At 46.4% G+C, this 19,136-nt stretch overlaps 12 non-coding genes across 12 annotated transcripts; all 12 read left to right on the forward strand.

The window, feature by feature from the left end:
* The first annotated feature begins 608 nt into the window (after nt 1-608).
* Nucleotides 609-799, forward strand: LOC142271944 (U2 spliceosomal RNA). The gene has a single exon (XR_012736904.1). It is a non-coding gene; the product is annotated as a U2 spliceosomal RNA (small nuclear RNA).
* A 1,387-nt stretch (nt 800-2,186) lies between these two features.
* Nucleotides 2,187-2,377, forward strand: LOC142271945 (U2 spliceosomal RNA). The gene has a single exon (XR_012736905.1). It is a non-coding gene; the product is annotated as a U2 spliceosomal RNA (small nuclear RNA).
* A 1,387-nt stretch (nt 2,378-3,764) lies between these two features.
* On the forward strand, nt 3,765-3,955 carry LOC142271946 (U2 spliceosomal RNA). Its single transcript, XR_012736906.1, has one exon. It is a non-coding gene; the product is annotated as a U2 spliceosomal RNA (small nuclear RNA).
* A 1,387-nt stretch (nt 3,956-5,342) lies between these two features.
* LOC142271947 (U2 spliceosomal RNA) lies at nt 5,343-5,533 on the forward strand. The gene has a single exon (XR_012736907.1). It is a non-coding gene; the product is annotated as a U2 spliceosomal RNA (small nuclear RNA).
* Nucleotides 5,534-6,920: 1,387 nt separating this feature from the next.
* Nucleotides 6,921-7,111, forward strand: LOC142271948 (U2 spliceosomal RNA). The gene has a single exon (XR_012736908.1). It is a non-coding gene; the product is annotated as a U2 spliceosomal RNA (small nuclear RNA).
* Nucleotides 7,112-8,498: 1,387 nt separating this feature from the next.
* Nucleotides 8,499-8,689, forward strand: LOC142271951 (U2 spliceosomal RNA). Its single transcript, XR_012736910.1, has one exon. It is a non-coding gene; the product is annotated as a U2 spliceosomal RNA (small nuclear RNA).
* A 1,387-nt stretch (nt 8,690-10,076) lies between these two features.
* On the forward strand, nt 10,077-10,267 carry LOC142271952 (U2 spliceosomal RNA). Its single transcript, XR_012736911.1, has one exon. It is a non-coding gene; the product is annotated as a U2 spliceosomal RNA (small nuclear RNA).
* Nucleotides 10,268-11,654: 1,387 nt separating this feature from the next.
* LOC142271953 (U2 spliceosomal RNA) lies at nt 11,655-11,845 on the forward strand. Its single transcript, XR_012736912.1, has one exon. It is a non-coding gene; the product is annotated as a U2 spliceosomal RNA (small nuclear RNA).
* A 1,387-nt stretch (nt 11,846-13,232) lies between these two features.
* LOC142271954 (U2 spliceosomal RNA) lies at nt 13,233-13,423 on the forward strand. Its single transcript, XR_012736913.1, has one exon. It is a non-coding gene; the product is annotated as a U2 spliceosomal RNA (small nuclear RNA).
* A 1,389-nt stretch (nt 13,424-14,812) lies between these two features.
* LOC142271955 (U2 spliceosomal RNA) lies at nt 14,813-15,003 on the forward strand. The gene has a single exon (XR_012736914.1). It is a non-coding gene; the product is annotated as a U2 spliceosomal RNA (small nuclear RNA).
* A 1,387-nt stretch (nt 15,004-16,390) lies between these two features.
* On the forward strand, nt 16,391-16,581 carry LOC142271957 (U2 spliceosomal RNA). Its single transcript, XR_012736915.1, has one exon. It is a non-coding gene; the product is annotated as a U2 spliceosomal RNA (small nuclear RNA).
* A 1,388-nt stretch (nt 16,582-17,969) lies between these two features.
* LOC142271958 (U2 spliceosomal RNA) lies at nt 17,970-18,160 on the forward strand. Its single transcript, XR_012736916.1, has one exon. It is a non-coding gene; the product is annotated as a U2 spliceosomal RNA (small nuclear RNA).
* Nucleotides 18,161-19,136: the final 976 nt, after the last annotated feature.

Genomic DNA, 19,136 nt, shown 5'->3' on the forward strand with positions numbered 1-19,136 from the left:
GTGCACAACATGAAGAGACGGAACACTGGCGGCTTGTCACAATGCCCCCCGATGACATCACAATAGCGCTGCTGCCTAGAAAACAAGCTGCGCAGAAGAAGTTGTTCTTTGGGTGGGAGGGTGGGCTAGTGGAAGGAGGGGGCAATCTCTTTTTTTCCCGGGTGGTAGGGGGATGACAGGAGAAGGGAAGCGGGTGGTGAGAAAGGTACAGAGGGCAGGGTTTGGGGGCTGGGAAGGAAAGGGAAAAGATTAGGGTTTGGGGATGATGAAAGGGCTTTCTACGGGTAAGGATGGCAAAGGGTGGCAGTGACGGAAAGTCAGGCAACCTGTCCTGTCCGTCTTTTTGTATCGTGAATTGGAAAGACTGCAAGGGGGAGGGGAGTTGCTTGCGCCCTAAAGGAGGAGTTATTCAGATTCATTGCAGTGGGCGGCGGCTGCAAAACGCACCATTCTTCTTGTTTTGGCTCTGCAAAGCAGCCTTTTCAAGGGTTGGCTTGGGTGACAAAATGTCTTGTGTAGGCGTGGGTTTGTCTCCCTCTCGCTCTCTCTCCCCAAGATGTGTCCGGCATAGGCCAGGGTGCCACTCGAGGCCCAAACCAATTCTGGTTATCGCTTCTCGGCCTTTTGGCTAAGATCAAGTGTAGTATCTGTTCTTATCAGTTTAATATCTGATACGTCCCCTATCTGGGGACCATATATTAAATGGATTTTTAGAACAGGGAGATGGAAAAAGAGCTTGCTCTGTCCACTCCACGCATTGACCTGGTATTGCAGTACCTCCAGGAACGGTGCACCCCTTCTTAACCCAGTTTCCAAAAGCAGAACTCAATTCACCTGATTCATATTAGCCCGATTTAATGAATTGGAAGAAAGCATACGTCTTCATATGCACCTCAATTTGGCCCATTCACTTTTCACACTTCCTCCTTTTGTTTTTTATCTTTCACACTTTTGACTTTCTTTATTCATCCAAATAGCAAACTCATCACCACTCAACCTGACCAACTCGGCTATGTCCCCGTGCTGCAGTTCTCTGTCTTATCTAGATCATTTGCAATTGAATGGAATAGATCCCTTTTGGACAAAGTGGATTCACCTGCTGCTGCAGTGACCACAGGTGTGATAACATCTAGAATTGGCATCTGGTGCGATCTCTCCGCTTCCACTCCAAAGAAAGTTACCTGTTTATTCCTATCATGCATTGGTTTTTGGGGTTTTCTTTGAGTAATGATGATCTCTTTAGTAGTCTGTTGGCGCCCTCTCCTGGAGGAATAGTTTGCTTGCTCTTGGACATTCTAAAAGAGAGGTCATGATAGACATTGAGCTTCTGAGCTCAATTGGGGACAGTCATGGGTGATGAATGTTTGCAACCTACTGCGAAGCCTCATACCGCAATATAAGGAACGTCAAATACTAAGAAAGGGCGGCCTATGAAAGAATTACTACTTTCAATAAGTACACTTAAACGGCTAATTGGGAATAGAAAAACTGTAAAAAGCCCTCTGAGAAAGCCCCCCTCTAACCTTTGATAGTAAGCTTTTCTGTAGTCTGCCTGTTGATGTATTTTCCGTTTGAACTGTGCACAACATGAAGAGACGGAACACTGGCGGCTTGTCACAATGCCCCCCGATGACATCACAATAGCGCTGCTGCCTAGAAAACAAGCTGCGCAGAAGAAGTTGTTCTTTGGGTGGGAGGGTGGGCTAGTGGAAGGAGGGGGCAATCTCTTTTTTTCCCGGGTGGTAGGGGGATGACAGGAGAAGGGAAGCGGGTGGTGAGAAAGGTACAGAGGGCAGGGTTTGGGGGCTGGGAAGGAAAGGGAAAAGATTAGGGTTTGGGGATGATGAAAGGGCTTTCTACGGGTAAGGATGGCAAAGGGTGGCAGTGACGGAAAGTCAGGCAACCTGTCCTGTCCGTCTTTTTGTATCGTGAATTGGAAAGACTGCAAGGGGGAGGGGAGTTGCTTGCGCCCTAAAGGAGGAGTTATTCAGATTCATTGCAGTGGGCGGCGGCTGCAAAACGCACCATTCTTCTTGTTTTGGCTCTGCAAAGCAGCCTTTTCAAGGGTTGGCTTGGGTGACAAAATGTCTTGTGTAGGCGTGGGTTTGTCTCCCTCTCGCTCTCTCTCCCTAAGATGTGTCCGGCATAGGCCAGGGTGCCACTCGAGGCCCAAACCAATTCTGGTTATCGCTTCTCGGCCTTTTGGCTAAGATCAAGTGTAGTATCTGTTCTTATCAGTTTAATATCTGATACGTCCCCTATCTGGGGACCATATATTAAATGGATTTTTAGAACAGGGAGATGGAAAAAGAGCTTGCTCTGTCCACTCCACGCATTGACCTGGTATTGCAGTACCTCCAGGAACGGTGCACCCCTTCTTAACCCAGTTTCCAAAAGCAGAACTCAATTCACCTGATTCATATTAGCCCGATTTAATGAATTGGAAGAAAGCATACGTCTTCATATGCACCTCAATTTGGCCCATTCACTTTTCACACTTCCTCCTTTTGTTTTTTATCTTTCACACTTTTGACTTTCTTTATTCATCCAAATAGCAAACTCATCACCACTCAACCTGACCAACTCGGCTATGTCCCCGTGCTGCAGTTCTCTGTCTTATCTAGATCATTTGCAATTGAATGGAATAGATCCCTTTTGGACAAAGTGGATTCACCTGCTGCTGCAGTGACCACAGGTGTGATAACATCTAGAATTGGCATCTGGTGCGATCTCTCCGCTTCCACTCCAAAGAAAGTTACCTGTTTATTCCTATCATGCATTGGTTTTTGGGGTTTTCTTTGAGTAATGATGATCTCTTTAGTAGTCTGTTGGCGCCCTCTCCTGGAGGAATAGTTTGCTTGCTCTTGGACATTCTAAAAGAGAGGTCATGATAGACATTGAGCTTCTGAGCTCAATTGGGGACAGTCATGGGTGATGAATGTTTGCAACCTACTGCGAAGCCTCATACCGCAATATAAGGAACGTCAAATACTAAGAAAGGGCGGCCTATGAAAGAATTACTACTTTCAATAAGTACACTTAAACGGCTAATTGGGAATAGAAAAACTGTAAAAAGCCCTCTGAGAAAGCCCCCCTCTAACCTTTGATAGTAAGCTTTTCTGTAGTCTGCCTGTTGATGTATTTTCCGTTTGAACTGTGCACAACATGAAGAGACGGAACACTGGCGGCTTGTCACAATGCCCCCCGATGACATCACAATAGCGCTGCTGCCTAGAAAACAAGCTGCGCAGAAGAAGTTGTTCTTTGGGTGGGAGGGTGGGCTAGTGGAAGGAGGGGGCAATCTCTTTTTTTCCCGGGTGGTAGGGGGATGACAGGAGAAGGGAAGCGGGTGGTGAGAAAGGTACAGAGGGCAGGGTTTGGGGGCTGGGAAGGAAAGGGAAAAGATTAGGGTTTGGGGATGATGAAAGGGCTTTCTACGGGTAAGGATGGCAAAGGGTGGCAGTGACGGAAAGTCAGGCAACCTGTCCTGTCCGTCTTTTTGTATCGTGAATTGGAAAGACTGCAAGGGGGAGGGGAGTTGCTTGCGCCCTAAAGGAGGAGTTATTCAGATTCATTGCAGTGGGCGGCGGCTGCAAAACGCACCATTCTTCTTGTTTTGGCTCTGCAAAGCAGCCTTTTCAAGGGTTGGCTTGGGTGACAAAATGTCTTGTGTAGGCGTGGGTTTGTCTCCCTCTCGCTCTCTCTCCCTAAGATGTGTCCGGCATAGGCCAGGGTGCCACTCGAGGCCCAAACCAATTCTGGTTATCGCTTCTCGGCCTTTTGGCTAAGATCAAGTGTAGTATCTGTTCTTATCAGTTTAATATCTGATACGTCCCCTATCTGGGGACCATATATTAAATGGATTTTTAGAACAGGGAGATGGAAAAAGAGCTTGCTCTGTCCACTCCACGCATTGACCTGGTATTGCAGTACCTCCAGGAACGGTGCACCCCTTCTTAACCCAGTTTCCAAAAGCAGAACTCAATTCACCTGATTCATATTAGCCCGATTTAATGAATTGGAAGAAAGCATACGTCTTCATATGCACCTCAATTTGGCCCATTCACTTTTCACACTTCCTCCTTTTGTTTTTTATCTTTCACACTTTTGACTTTCTTTATTCATCCAAATAGCAAACTCATCACCACTCAACCTGACCAACTCGGCTATGTCCCCGTGCTGCAGTTCTCTGTCTTATCTAGATCATTTGCAATTGAATGGAATAGATCCCTTTTGGACAAAGTGGATTCACCTGCTGCTGCAGTGACCACAGGTGTGATAACATCTAGAATTGGCATCTGGTGCGATCTCTCCGCTTCCACTCCAAAGAAAGTTACCTGTTTATTCCTATCATGCATTGGTTTTTGGGGTTTTCTTTGAGTAATGATGATCTCTTTAGTAGTCTGTTGGCGCCCTCTCCTGGAGGAATAGTTTGCTTGCTCTTGGACATTCTAAAAGAGAGGTCATGATAGACATTGAGCTTCTGAGCTCAATTGGGGACAGTCATGGGTGATGAATGTTTGCAACCTACTGCGAAGCCTCATACCGCAATATAAGGAACGTCAAATACTAAGAAAGGGCGGCCTATGAAAGAATTACTACTTTCAATAAGTACACTTAAACGGCTAATTGGGAATAGAAAAACTGTAAAAAGCCCTCTGAGAAAGCCCCCCTCTAACCTTTGATAGTAAGCTTTTCTGTAGTCTGCCTGTTGATGTATTTTCCGTTTGAACTGTGCACAACATGAAGAGACGGAACACTGGCGGCTTGTCACAATGCCCCCCGATGACATCACAATAGCGCTGCTGCCTAGAAAACAAGCTGCGCAGAAGAAGTTGTTCTTTGGGTGGGAGGGTGGGCTAGTGGAAGGAGGGGGCAATCTCTTTTTTTCCCGGGTGGTAGGGGGATGACAGGAGAAGGGAAGCGGGTGGTGAGAAAGGTACAGAGGGCAGGGTTTGGGGGCTGGGAAGGAAAGGGAAAAGATTAGGGTTTGGGGATGATGAAAGGGCTTTCTACGGGTAAGGATGGCAAAGGGTGGCAGTAACGGAAAGTCAGGCAACCTGTCCTGTCCGTCTTTTTGTATCGTGAATTGGAAAGACTGCAAGGGGGAGGGGAGTTGCTTGCGCCCTAAAGGAGGAGTTATTCAGATTCATTGCAGTGGGCGGCGGCTGCAAAACGCACCATTCTTCTTGTTTTGGCTCTGCAAAGCAGCCTTTTCAAGGGTTGGCTTGGGTGACAAAATGTCTTGTGTAGGCGTGGGTTTGTCTCCCTCTCGCTCTCTCTCCCTAAGATGTGTCCGGCATAGGCCAGGGTGCCACTCGAGGCCCAAACCAATTCTGGTTATCGCTTCTCGGCCTTTTGGCTAAGATCAAGTGTAGTATCTGTTCTTATCAGTTTAATATCTGATACGTCCCCTATCTGGGGACCATATATTAAATGGATTTTTAGAACAGGGAGATGGAAAAAGAGCTTGCTCTGTCCACTCCACGCATTGACCTGGTATTGCAGTACCTCCAGGAACGGTGCACCCCTTCTTAACCCAGTTTCCAAAAGCAGAACTCAATTCACCTGATTCATATTAGCCCGATTTAATGAATTGGAAGAAAGCATACGTCTTCATATGCACCTCAATTTGGCCCATTCACTTTTCACACTTCCTCCTTTTGTTTTTTATCTTTCACACTTTTGACTTTCTTTATTCATCCAAATAGCAAACTCATCACCACTCAACCTGACCAACTCGGCTATGTCCCCGTGCTGCAGTTCTCTGTCTTATCTAGATCATTTGCAATTGAATGGAATAGATCCCTTTTGGACAAAGTGGATTCACCTGCTGCTGCAGTGACCACAGGTGTGATAACATCTAGAATTGGCATCTGGTGCGATCTCTCCGCTTCCACTCCAAAGAAAGTTACCTGTTTATTCCTATCATGCATTGGTTTTTGGGGTTTTCTTTGAGTAATGATGATCTCTTTAGTAGTCTGTTGGCGCCCTCTCCTGGAGGAATAGTTTGCTTGCTCTTGGACATTCTAAAAGAGAGGTCATGATAGACATTGAGCTTCTGAGCTCAATTGGGGACAGTCATGGGTGATGAATGTTTGCAACCTACTGCGAAGCCTCATACCGCAATATAAGGAACGTCAAATACTAAGAAAGGGCGGCCTATGAAAGAATTACTACTTTCAATAAGTACACTTAAACGGCTAATTGGGAATAGAAAAACTGTAAAAAGCCCTCTGAGAAAGCCCCCCTCTAACCTTTGATAGTAAGCTTTTCTGTAGTCTGCCTGTTGATGTATTTTCCGTTTGAACTGTGCACAACATGAAGAGACGGAACACTGGCGGCTTGTCACAATGCCCCCCGATGACATCACAATAGCGCTGCTGCCTAGAAAACAAGCTGCGCAGAAGAAGTTGTTCTTTGGGTGGGAGGGTGGGCTAGTGGAAGGAGGGGGCAATCTCTTTTTTTCCCGGGTGGTAGGGGGATGACAGGAGAAGGGAAGCGGGTGGTGAGAAAGGTACAGAGGGCAGGGTTTGGGGGCTGGGAAGGAAAGGGAAAAGATTAGGGTTTGGGGATGATGAAAGGGCTTTCTACGGGTAAGGATGGCAAAGGGTGGCAGTGACGGAAAGTCAGGCAACCTGTCCTGTCCGTCTTTTTGTATCGTGAATTGGAAAGACTGCAAGGGGGAGGGGAGTTGCTTGCGCCCTAAAGGAGGAGTTATTCAGATTCATTGCAGTGGGCGGCGGCTGCAAAACGCACCATTCTTCTTGTTTTGGCTCTGCAAAGCAGCCTTTTCAAGGGTTGGCTTGGGTGACAAAATGTCTTGTGTAGGCGTGGGTTTGTCTCCCTCTCGCTCTCTCTCCCTAAGATGTGTCCGGCATAGGCCAGGGTGCCACTCGAGGCCCAAACCAATTCTGGTTATCGCTTCTCGGCCTTTTGGCTAAGATCAAGTGTAGTATCTGTTCTTATCAGTTTAATATCTGATACGTCCCCTATCTGGGGACCATATATTAAATGGATTTTTAGAACAGGGAGATGGAAAAAGAGCTTGCTCTGTCCACTCCACGCATTGACCTGGTATTGCAGTACCTCCAGGAACGGTGCACCCCTTCTTAACCCAGTTTCCAAAAGCAGAACTCAATTCACCTGATTCATATTAGCCCGATTTAATGAATTGGAAGAAAGCATACGTCTTCATATGCACCTCAATTTGGCCCATTCACTTTTCACACTTCCTCCTTTTGTTTTTTATCTTTCACACTTTTGACTTTCTTTATTCATCCAAATAGCAAACTCATCACCACTCAACCTGACCAACTCGGCTATGTCCCCGTGCTGCAGTTCTCTGTCTTATCTAGATCATTTGCAATTGAATGGAATAGATCCCTTTTGGACAAAGTGGATTCACCTGCTGCTGCAGTGACCACAGGTGTGATAACATCTAGAATTGGCATCTGGTGCGATCTCTCCGCTTCCACTCCAAAGAAAGTTACCTGTTTATTCCTATCATGCATTGGTTTTTGGGGTTTTCTTTGAGTAATGATGATCTCTTTAGTAGTCTGTTGGCGCCCTCTCCTGGAGGAATAGTTTGCTTGCTCTTGGACATTCTAAAAGAGAGGTCATGATAGACATTGAGCTTCTGAGCTCAATTGGGGACAGTCATGGGTGATGAATGTTTGCAACCTACTGCGAAGCCTCATACCGCAATATAAGGAACGTCAAATACTAAGAAAGGGCGGCCTATGAAAGAATTACTACTTTCAATAAGTACACTTAAACGGCTAATTGGGAATAGAAAAACTGTAAAAAGCCCTCTGAGAAAGCCCCCCTCTAACCTTTGATAGTAAGCTTTTCTGTAGTCTGCCTGTTGATGTATTTTCCGTTTGAACTGTGCACAACATGAAGAGACGGAACACTGGCGGCTTGTCACAATGCCCCCCGATGACATCACAATAGCGCTGCTGCCTAGAAAACAAGCTGCGCAGAAGAAGTTGTTCTTTGGGTGGGAGGGTGGGCTAGTGGAAGGAGGGGGCAATCTCTTTTTTTCCCGGGTGGTAGGGGGATGACAGGAGAAGGGAAGCGGGTGGTGAGAAAGGTACAGAGGGCAGGGTTTGGGGGCTGGGAAGGAAAGGGAAAAGATTAGGGTTTGGGGATGATGAAAGGGCTTTCTACGGGTAAGGATGGCAAAGGGTGGCAGTGACGGAAAGTCAGGCAACCTGTCCTGTCCGTCTTTTTGTATCGTGAATTGGAAAGACTGCAAGGGGGAGGGGAGTTGCTTGCGCCCTAAAGGAGGAGTTATTCAGATTCATTGCAGTGGGCGGCGGCTGCAAAACGCACCATTCTTCTTGTTTTGGCTCTGCAAAGCAGCCTTTTCAAGGGTTGGCTTGGGTGACAAAATGTCTTGTGTAGGCGTGGGTTTGTCTCCCTCTCGCTCTCTCTCCCTAAGATGTGTCCGGCATAGGCCAGGGTGCCACTCGAGGCCCAAACCAATTCTGGTTATCGCTTCTCGGCCTTTTGGCTAAGATCAAGTGTAGTATCTGTTCTTATCAGTTTAATATCTGATACGTCCCCTATCTGGGGACCATATATTAAATGGATTTTTAGAACAGGGAGATGGAAAAAGAGCTTGCTCTGTCCACTCCACGCATTGACCTGGTATTGCAGTACCTCCAGGAACGGTGCACCCCTTCTTAACCCAGTTTCCAAAAGCAGAACTCAATTCACCTGATTCATATTAGCCCGATTTAATGAATTGGAAGAAAGCATACGTCTTCATATGCACCTCAATTTGGCCCATTCACTTTTCACACTTCCTCCTTTTGTTTTTTATCTTTCACACTTTTGACTTTCTTTATTCATCCAAATAGCAAACTCATCACCACTCAACCTGACCAACTCGGCTATGTCCCCGTGCTGCAGTTCTCTGTCTTATCTAGATCATTTGCAATTGAATGGAATAGATCCCTTTTGGACAAAGTGGATTCACCTGCTGCTGCAGTGACCACAGGTGTGATAACATCTAGAATTGGCATCTGGTGCGATCTCTCCGCTTCCACTCCAAAGAAAGTTACCTGTTTATTCCTATCATGCATTGGTTTTTGGGGTTTTCTTTGAGTAATGATGATCTCTTTAGTAGTCTGTTGGCGCCCTCTCCTGGAGGAATAGTTTGCTTGCTCTTGGACATTCTAAAAGAGAGGTCATGATAGACATTGAGCTTCTGAGCTCAATTGGGGACAGTCATGGGTGATGAATGTTTGCAACCTACTGCGAAGCCTCATACCGCAATATAAGGAACGTCAAATACTAAGAAAGGGCGGCCTATGAAAGAATTACTACTTTCAATAAGTACACTTAAACGGCTAATTGGGAATAGAAAAACTGTAAAAAGCCCTCTGAGAAAGCCCCCCTCTAACCTTTGATAGTAAGCTTTTCTGTAGTCTGCCTGTTGATGTATTTTCCGTTTGAACTGTGCACAACATGAAGAGACGGAACACTGGCGGCTTGTCACAATGCCCCCCGATGACATCACAATAGCGCTGCTGCCTAGAAAACAAGCTGCGCAGAAGAAGTTGTTCTTTGGGTGGGAGGGTGGGCTAGTGGAAGGAGGGGGCAATCTCTTTTTTTCCCGGGTGGTAGGGGGATGACAGGAGAAGGGAAGCGGGTGGTGAGAAAGGTACAGAGGGCAGGGTTTGGGGGCTGGGAAGGAAAGGGAAAAGATTAGGGTTTGGGGATGATGAAAGGGCTTTCTACGGGTAAGGATGGCAAAGGGTGGCAGTGACGGAAAGTCAGGCAACCTGTCCTGTCCGTCTTTTTGTATCGTGAATTGGAAAGACTGCAAGGGGGAGGGGAGTTGCTTGCGCCCTAAAGGAGGAGTTATTCAGATTCATTGCAGTGGGCGGCGGCTGCAAAACGCACCATTCTTCTTGTTTTGGCTCTGCAAAGCAGCCTTTTCAAGGGTTGGCTTGGGTGACAAAATGTCTTGTGTAGGCGTGGGTTTGTCTCCCTCTCGCTCTCTCTCCCTAAGATGTGTCCGGCATAGGCCAGGGTGCCACTCGAGGCCCAAACCAATTCTGGTTATCGCTTCTCGGCCTTTTGGCTAAGATCAAGTGTAGTATCTGTTCTTATCAGTTTAATATCTGATACGTCCCCTATCTGGGGACCATATATTAAATGGATTTTTAGAACAGGGAGATGGAAAAAGAGCTTGCTCTGTCCACTCCACGCATTGACCTGGTATTGCAGTACCTCCAGGAACGGTGCACCCCTTCTTAACCCAGTTTCCAAAAGCAGAACTCAATTCACCTGATTCATATTAGCCCGATTTAATGAATTGGAAGAAAGCATACGTCTTCATATGCACCTCAATTTGGCCCATTCACTTTTCACACTTCCTCCTTTTGTTTTTTATCTTTCACACTTTTGACTTTCTTTATTCATCCAAATAGCAAACTCATCACCACTCAACCTGACCAACTCGGCTATGTCCCCGTGCTGCAGTTCTCTGTCTTATCTAGATCATTTGCAATTGAATGGAATAGATCCCTTTTGGACAAAGTGGATTCACCTGCTGCTGCAGTGACCACAGGTGTGATAACATCTAGAATTGGCATCTGGTGCGATCTCTCCGCTTCCACTCCAAAGAAAGTTACCTGTTTATTCCTATCATGCATTGGTTTTTGGGGTTTTCTTTGAGTAATGATGATCTCTTTAGTAGTCTGTTGGCGCCCTCTCCTGGAGGAATAGTTTGCTTGCTCTTGGACATTCTAAAAGAGAGGTCATGATAGACATTGAGCTTCTGAGCTCAATTGGGGACAGTCATGGGTGATGAATGTTTGCAACCTACTGCGAAGCCTCATACCGCAATATAAGGAACGTCAAATACTAAGAAAGGGCGGCCTATGAAAGAATTACTACTTTCAATAAGTACACTTAAACGGCTAATTGGGAATAGAAAAACTGTAAAAAGCCCTCTGAGAAAGCCCCCCTCTAACCTTTGATAGTAAGCTTTTCTGTAGTCTGCCTGTTGATGTATTTTCCGTTTGAACTGTGCACAACATGAAGAGACGGAACACTGGCGGCTTGTCACAATGCCCCCCGATGACATCACAATAGCGCTGCTGCCTAGAAAACAAGCTGCGCAGAAGAAGTTGTTCTTTGGGTGGGAGGGTGGGCTAGTGGAAGGAGGGGGCAATCTCTTTTTTTCCCGGGTGGTAGGGGGATGACAGGAGAAGGGAAGCGGGTGGTGAGAAAGGTACAGAGGGCAGGGTTTGGGGGCTGGGAAGGAAAGGGAAAAGATTAGGGTTTGGGGATGATGAAAGGGCTTTCTACGGGTAAGGATGGCAAAGGGTGGCAGTGACGGAAAGTCAGGCAACCTGTCCTGTCCGTCTTTTTGTATCGTGAATTGGAAAGACTGCAAGGGGGAGGGGAGTTGCTTGCGCCCTAAAGGAGGAGTTATTCAGATTCATTGCAGTGGGCGGCGGCTGCAAAACGCACCATTCTTCTTGTTTTGGCTCTGCAAAGCAGCCTTTTCAAGGGTTGGCTTGGGTGACAAAATGTCTTGTGTAGGCGTGGGTTTGTCTCCCTCTCGCTCTCTCTCCCTAAGATGTGTCCGGCATAGGCCAGGGTGCCACTCGAGGCCCAAACCAATTCTGGTTATCGCTTCTCGGCCTTTTGGCTAAGATCAAGTGTAGTATCTGTTCTTATCAGTTTAATATCTGATACGTCCCCTATCTGGGGACCATATATTAAATGGATTTTTAGAACAGGGAGATGGAAAAAGAGCTTGCTCTGTCCACTCCACGCATTGACCTGGTATTGCAGTACCTCCAGGAACGGTGCACCCCTTCTTAACCCAGTTTCCAAAAGCAGAACTCAATTCACCTGATTCATATTAGCCCGATTTAATGAATTGGAAGAAAGCATACGTCTTCATATGCACCTCAATTTGGCCCATTCACTTTTCACACTTCCTCCTTTTGTTTTTTATCTTTCACACTTTTGACTTTCTTTATTCATCCAAATAGCAAACTCATCACCACTCAACCTGACCAACTCGGCTATGTCCCCGTGCTGCAGTTCTCTGTCTTATCTAGATCATTTGCAATTGAATGGAATAGATCCCTTTTGGACAAAGTGGATTCACCTGCTGCTGCAGTGACCACAGGTGTGATAACATCTAGAATTGGCATCTGGTGCGATCTCTCCGCTTCCACTCCAAAGAAAGTTACCTGTTTATTCCTATCATGCATTGGTTTTTGGGGTTTTCTTTGAGTAATGATGATCTCTTTAGTAGTCTGTTGGCGCCCTCTCCTGGAGGAATAGTTTGCTTGCTCTTGGACATTCTAAAAGAGAGGTCATGATAGACATTGAGCTTCTGAGCTCAATTGGGGACAGTCATGGGTGATGAATGTTTGCAACCTACTGCGAAGCCTCATACCGCAATATAAGGAACGTCAAATACTAAGAAAGGGCGGCCTATGAAAGAATTACTACTTTCAATAAGTACACTTAAACGGCTAATTGGGAATAGAAAAACTGTAAAAAGCCCTCTGAGAAAGCCCCCCTCTAACCTTTGATAGTAAGCTTTTCTGTAGTCTGCCTGTTGATGTATTTTCCGTTTGAACTGTGCACAACATGAAGAGACGGAACACTGGCGGCTTGTCACAATGCCCCCCGATGACATCACAATAGCGCTGCTGCCTAGAAAACAAGCTGCGCAGAAGAAGTTGTTCTTTGGGTGGGAGGGTGGGCTAGTGGAAGGAGGGGGCAATCTCTTTTTTTCCCGGGTGGTAGGGGGATGACAGGAGAAGGGAAGCGGGTGGTGAGAAAGGTACAGAGGGCAGGGTTTGGGGGCTGGGAAGGAAAGGGAAAAGATTAGGGTTTGGGGATGATGAAAGGGCTTTCTACGGGTAAGGATGGCAAAGGGTGGCAGTGACGGAAAGTCAGGCAACCTGTCCTGTCCGTCTTTTTGTATCGTGAATTGGAAAGACTGCAAGGGGGAGGGGAGTTGCTTGCGCCCTAAAGGAGGAGTTATTCAGATTCATTGCAGTGGGCGGCGGCTGCAAAACGCACCATTCTTCTTGTTTTGGCTCTGCAAAGCAGCCTTTTCAAGGGTTGGCTTGGGTGACAAAATGTCTTGTGTAGGCGTGGGTTTGTCTCCCTCTCGCTCTCTCTCCCTAAGATGTGTCCGGCATAGGCCAGGGTGCCACTCGAGGCCCAAACCAATTCTGGTTATCGCTTCTCGGCCTTTTGGCTAAGATCAAGTGTAGTATCTGTTCTTATCAGTTTAATATCTGATACGTCCCCTATCTGGGGACCATATATTAAATGGATTTTTAGAACAGGGAGATGGAAAAAGAGCTTGCTCTGTCCACTCCACGCATTGACCTGGTATTGCAGTACCTCCAGGAACGGTGCACCCCTTCTTAACCCAGTTTCCAAAAGCAGAACTCAATTCACCTGATTCATATTAGCCCGATTTAATGAATTGGAAGAAAGCATACGTCTTCATATGCACCTCAATTTGGCCCATTCACTTTTCACACTTCCTCCTTTTGTTTTTTATCTTTCACACTTTTGACTTTCTTTATTCATCCAAATAGCAAACTCATCACCACTCAACCTGACCAACTCTCGGCTATGTCCCCGTGCTGCAGTTCTCTGTCTTATCTAGATCATTTGCAATTGAATGGAATAGATCCCTTTTGGACAAAGTGGATTCACCTGCTGCTGCAGTGACCACAGGTGTGATAACATCTAGAATTGGCATCTGGTGCGATCTCTCCGCTTCCACTCCAAAGAAAGTTACCTGTTTATTCCTATCATGCATTGGTTTTTGGGGTTTTCTTTGAGTAATGATGATCTCTTTAGTAGTCTGTTGGCGCCCTCTCCTGGAGGAATAGTTTGCTTGCTCTTGGACATTCTAAAAGAGAGGTCATGATAGACATTGAGCTTCTGAGCTCAATTGGGGACAGTCATGGGTGATGAATGTTTGCAACCTACTGCGAAGCCTCATACCGCAATATAAGGAACGTCAAATACTAAGAAAGGGCGGCCTATGAAAGAATTACTACTTTCAATAAGTACACTTAAACGGCTAATTGGGAATAGAAAAACTGTAAAAAGCCCTCTGAGAAAGCCCCCCTCTAACCTTTGATAGTAAGCTTTTCTGTAGTCTGCCTGTTGATGTATTTTCCGTTTGAACTGTGCACAACATGAAGAGACGGAACACTGGCGGCTTGTCACAATGCCCCCCGATGACATCACAATAGCGCTGCTGCCTAGAAAACAAGCTGCGCAGAAGAAGTTGTTCTTTGGGTGGGAGGGTGGGCTAGTGGAAGGAGGGGGCAATCTCTTTTTTTCCCGGGTGGTAGGGGGATGACAGGAGAAGGGAAGCGGGTGGTGAGAAAGGTACAGAGGGCAGGGTTTGGGGGCTGGGAAGGAAAGGGAAAAGATTAGGGTTTGGGGATGATGAAAGGGCTTTCTACGGGTAAGGATGGCAAAGGGTGGCAGTGACGGAAAGTCAGGCAACCTGTCCTGTCCGTCTTTTTGTATCGTGAATTGGAAAGACTGCAAGGGGGAGGGGAGTTGCTTGCGCCCTAAAGGAGGAGTTATTCAGATTCATTGCAGTGGGCGGCGGCTGCAAAACGCACCATTCTTCTTGTTTTGGCTCTGCAAAGCAGCCTTTTCAAGGGTTGGCTTGGGTGACAAAATGTCTTGTGTAGGCGTGGGTTTGTCTCCCTCTCGCTCTCTCTCCCTAAGATGTGTCCGGCATAGGCCAGGGTGCCACTCGAGGCCCAAACCAATTCTGGTTATCGCTTCTCGGCCTTTTGGCTAAGATCAAGTGTAGTATCTGTTCTTATCAGTTTAATATCTGATACGTCCCCTATCTGGGGACCATATATTAAATGGATTTTTAGAACAGGGAGATGGAAAAAGAGCTTGCTCTGTCCACTCCACGCATTGACCTGGTATTGCAGTACCTCCAGGAACGGTGCACCCCTTCTTAACCCAGTTTCCAAAAGCAGAACTCAATTCACCTGATTCATATTAGCCCGATTTAATGAATTGGAAGAAAGCATACGTCTTCATATGCACCTCAATTTGGCCCATTCACTTTTCACACTTCCTCCTTTTGTTTTTTATCTTTCACACTTTTGACTTTCTTTATTCATCCAAATAGCAAACTCATCACCACTCAACCTGACCAACTCGGCTATGTCCCCGTGCTGCAGTTCTCTGTCTTATCTAGATCATTTGCAATTGAATGGAATAGATCCCTTTTGGACAAAGTGGATTCACCTGCTGCTGCAGTGACCACAGGTGTGATAACATCTAGAATTGGCATCTGGTGCGATCTCTCCGCTTCCACTCCAAAGAAAGTTACCTGTTTATTCCTATCATGCATTGGTTTTTGGGGTTTTCTTTGAGTAATGATGATCTCTTTAGTAGTCTGTTGGCGCCCTCTCCTGGAGGAATAGTTTGCTTGCTCTTGGACATTCTAAAAGAGAGGTCATGATAGACATTGAGCTTCTGAGCTCAATTGGGGACAGTCATGGGTGATGAATGTTTGCAACCTACTGCGAAGCCTCATACCGCAATATAAGGAACGTCAAATACTAAGAAAGGGCGGCCTATGAAAGAATTACTACTTTCAATAAGTACACTTAAACGGCTAATTGGGAATAGAAAAACTGTAAAAAGCCCTCTGAGAAAGCCCCCCTCTAACCTTTGATAGTAAGCTTTTCTGTAGTCTGCCTGTTGATGTATTTTCCGTTTGAACTGTGCACAACATGAAGAGACGGAACACTGGCGGCTTGTCACAATGCCCCCCGATGACATCACAATAGCGCTGCTGCCTAGAAAACAAGCTGCGCAGAAGAAGTTGTTCTTTGGGTGGGAGGGTGGGCTAGTGGAAGGAGGGGGCAATCTCTTTTTTTCCCGGGTGGTAGGGGGATGACAGGAGAAGGGAAGCGGGTGGTGAGAAAGGTACAGAGGGCAGGGTTTGGGGGCTGGGAAGGAAAGGGAAAAGATTAGGGTTTGGGGATGATGAAAGGGCTTTCTACGGGTAAGGATGGCAAAGGGTGGCAGTGACGGAAAGTCAGGCAACCTGTCCTGTCCGTCTTTTTGTATCGTGAATTGGAAAGACTGCAAGGGGGAGGGGAGTTGCTTGCGCCCTAAAGGAGGAGTTATTCAGATTCATTGCAGTGGGCGGCGGCTGCAAAACGCACCATTCTTCTTGTTTTGGCTCTGCAAAGCAGCCTTTTCAAGGGTTGGCTTGGGTGACAAAATGTCTTGTGTAGGCGTGGGTTTGTCTCCCTCTCGCTCTCTCTCCCTAAGATGTGTCCGGCATAGGCCAGGGTGCCACTCGAGGCCCAAACCAATTCTGGTTATCGCTTCTCGGCCTTTTGGCTAAGATCAAGTGTAGTATCTGTTCTTATCAGTTTAATATCTGATACGTCCCCTATCTGGGGACCATATATTAAATGGATTTTTAGAACAGGGAGATGGAAAAAGAGCTTGCTCTGTCCACTCCACGCATTGACCTGGTATTGCAGTACCTCCAGGAACGGTGCACCCCTTCTTAACCCAGTTTCCAAAAGCAGAACTCAATTCACCTGATTCATATTAGCCCGATTTAATGAATTGGAAGAAAGCATACGTCTTCATATGCACCTCAATTTGGCCCATTCACTTTTCACACTTCCTCCTTTTGTTTTTTATCTTTCACACTTTTGACTTTCTTTATTCATCCAAATAGCAAACTCATCACCACTCAACCTGACCAACTCGGCTATGTCCCCGTGCTGCAGTTCTCTGTCTTATCTAGATCATTTGCAATTGAATGGAATAGATCCCTTTTGGACAAAGTGGATTCACCTGCTGCTGCAGTGACCACAGGTGTGATAACATCTAGAATTGGCATCTGGTGCGATCTCTCCGCTTCCACTCCAAAGAAAGTTACCTGTTTATTCCTATCATGCATTGGTTTTTGGGGTTTTCTTTGAGTAATGATGATCTCTTTAGTAGTCTGTTGGCGCCCTCTGCCTGGAGGAATAGTTTGCTTGCTCTTGGACATTCTAAAAGAGAGGTCATGATAGACATTGAGCTTCTGAGCTCAATTGGGGACAGTCATGGGTGATGAATGTTTGCAACCTACTGCGAAGCCTCATACCGCAATATAAGGAACGTCAAATACTAAGAAAGGGCGGCCTATGAAAGAATTACTACTTTCAATAAGTACACTTAAACGGCTAATTGGGAATAGAAAAACTGTAAAAAGCCCTCTGAGAAAGCCCCCCTCTAACCTTTGATAGTAAGCTTTTCTGTAGTCTGCCTGTTGATGTATTTTCCGTTTGAACTGTGCACAACATGAAGAGACGGAACACTGGCGGCTTGTCACAATGCCCCCCGATGACATCACAATAGCGCTGCTGCCTAGAAAACAAGCTGCGCAGAAGAAGTTGTTCTTTGGGTGGGAGGGTGGGCTAGTGGAAGGAGGGGGCAATCTCTTTTTTTCCCGGGTGGTAGGGGGATGACAGGAGAAGGGAAGCGGGTGGTGAGAAAGGTACAGAGGGCAGGGTTTGGGGGCTGGGAAGGAAAGGGAAAAGATTAGGGTTTGGGGATGATGAAAGGGCTTTCTACGGGTAAGGATGGCAAAGGGTGGCAGTGACGGAAAGTCAGGCAACCTGTCCTGTCCGTCTTTTTGTATCGTGAATTGGAAAGACTGCAAGGGGGAGGGGAGTTGCTTGCGCCCTAAAGGAGGAGTTATTCAGATTCATTGCAGTGGGCGGCGGCTGCAAAACGCACCATTCTTCTTGTTTTGGCTCTGCAAAGCAGCCTTTTCAAGGGTTGGCTTGGGTGACAAAATGTCTTGTGTAGGCGTGGGTTTGTCTCCCTCTCGCTCTCTCTCCCTAAGATGTGTCCGGCATAGGCCAGGGTGCCACTCGAGGCCCAAACCAATTCTGGTTATCGCTTCTCGGCCTTTTGGCTAAGATCAAGTGTAGTATCTGTTCTTATCAGTTTAATATCTGATACGTCCCCTATCTGGGGACCATATATTAAATGGATTTTTAGAACAGGGAGATGGAAAAAGAGCTTGCTCTGTCCACTCCACGCATTGACCTGGTATTGCAGTACCTCCAGGAACGGTGCACCCCTTCTTAACCCAGTTTCCAAAAGCAGAACTCAATTCACCTGATTCATATTAGCCCGATTTAATGAATTGGAAGAAAGCATACGTCTTCATATGCACCTCAATTTGGCCCATTCACTTTTCACACTTCCTCCTTTTGTTTTTTATCTTTCACACTTTTGACTTTCTTTATTCATCCAAATAGCAAACTCATCACCACTCAACCTGACCAACTCGGCTATGTCCCCGTGCTGCAGTTCTCTGTCTTATCTAGATCATTTGCAATTGAATGGAATAGATCCCTTTTGGACAAAGTGGATTCACCTGCTGCTGCAGTGACCACAGGTGTGATAACATCTAGAATTGGCATCTGGTGCGATCTCTCCGCTTCCACTCCAAAGAAAGTTACCTGTTTATTCCTATCATGCATTGGTTTTTGGGGTTTTCTTTGAGTAATGATGATCTCTTTAGTAGTCTGTTGGCGCCCTCTCCTGGAGGAATAGTTTGCTTGCTCTTGGACATTCTAAAAGAGAGGTCATGATAGACATTGAGCTTCTGAGCTCAATTGGGGACAGTCATGGGTGATGAATGTTTGCAACCTACTGCGAAGCCTCATACCGCAATATAAGGAACGTCAAATACTAAGAAAGGGCGGCCTATGAAAGAATTACTACTTTCAATAAGTACACTTAAACGGCTAATTGGGAATAGAAAAACTGTAAAAAGCCCTCTGAGAAAGCCCCCCTCTAACCTTTGATAGTAAGCTTTTCTGTAGTCTGCCTGTTGATGTATTTTCCGTTTGAACTGTGCACAACATGAAGAGACGGAACACTGGCGGCTTGTCACAATGCCCCCCGATGACATCACAATAGCGCTGCTGCCTAGAAAACAAGCTGCGCAGAAGAAGTTGTTCTTTGGGTGGGAGGGTGGGCTAGTGGAAGGAGGGGGCAATCTCTTTTTTTCCCGGGTGGTAGGGGGATGACAGGAGAAGGGAAGCGGGTGG

The sequence above is a fragment of the Anomaloglossus baeobatrachus genome, unplaced genomic scaffold (assembly GCF_048569485.1).
Source record: "Anomaloglossus baeobatrachus isolate aAnoBae1 unplaced genomic scaffold, aAnoBae1.hap1 Scaffold_3419, whole genome shotgun sequence".
Classification (NCBI taxonomy): Eukaryota; Metazoa; Chordata; class Amphibia; order Anura; family Aromobatidae; genus Anomaloglossus; species Anomaloglossus baeobatrachus.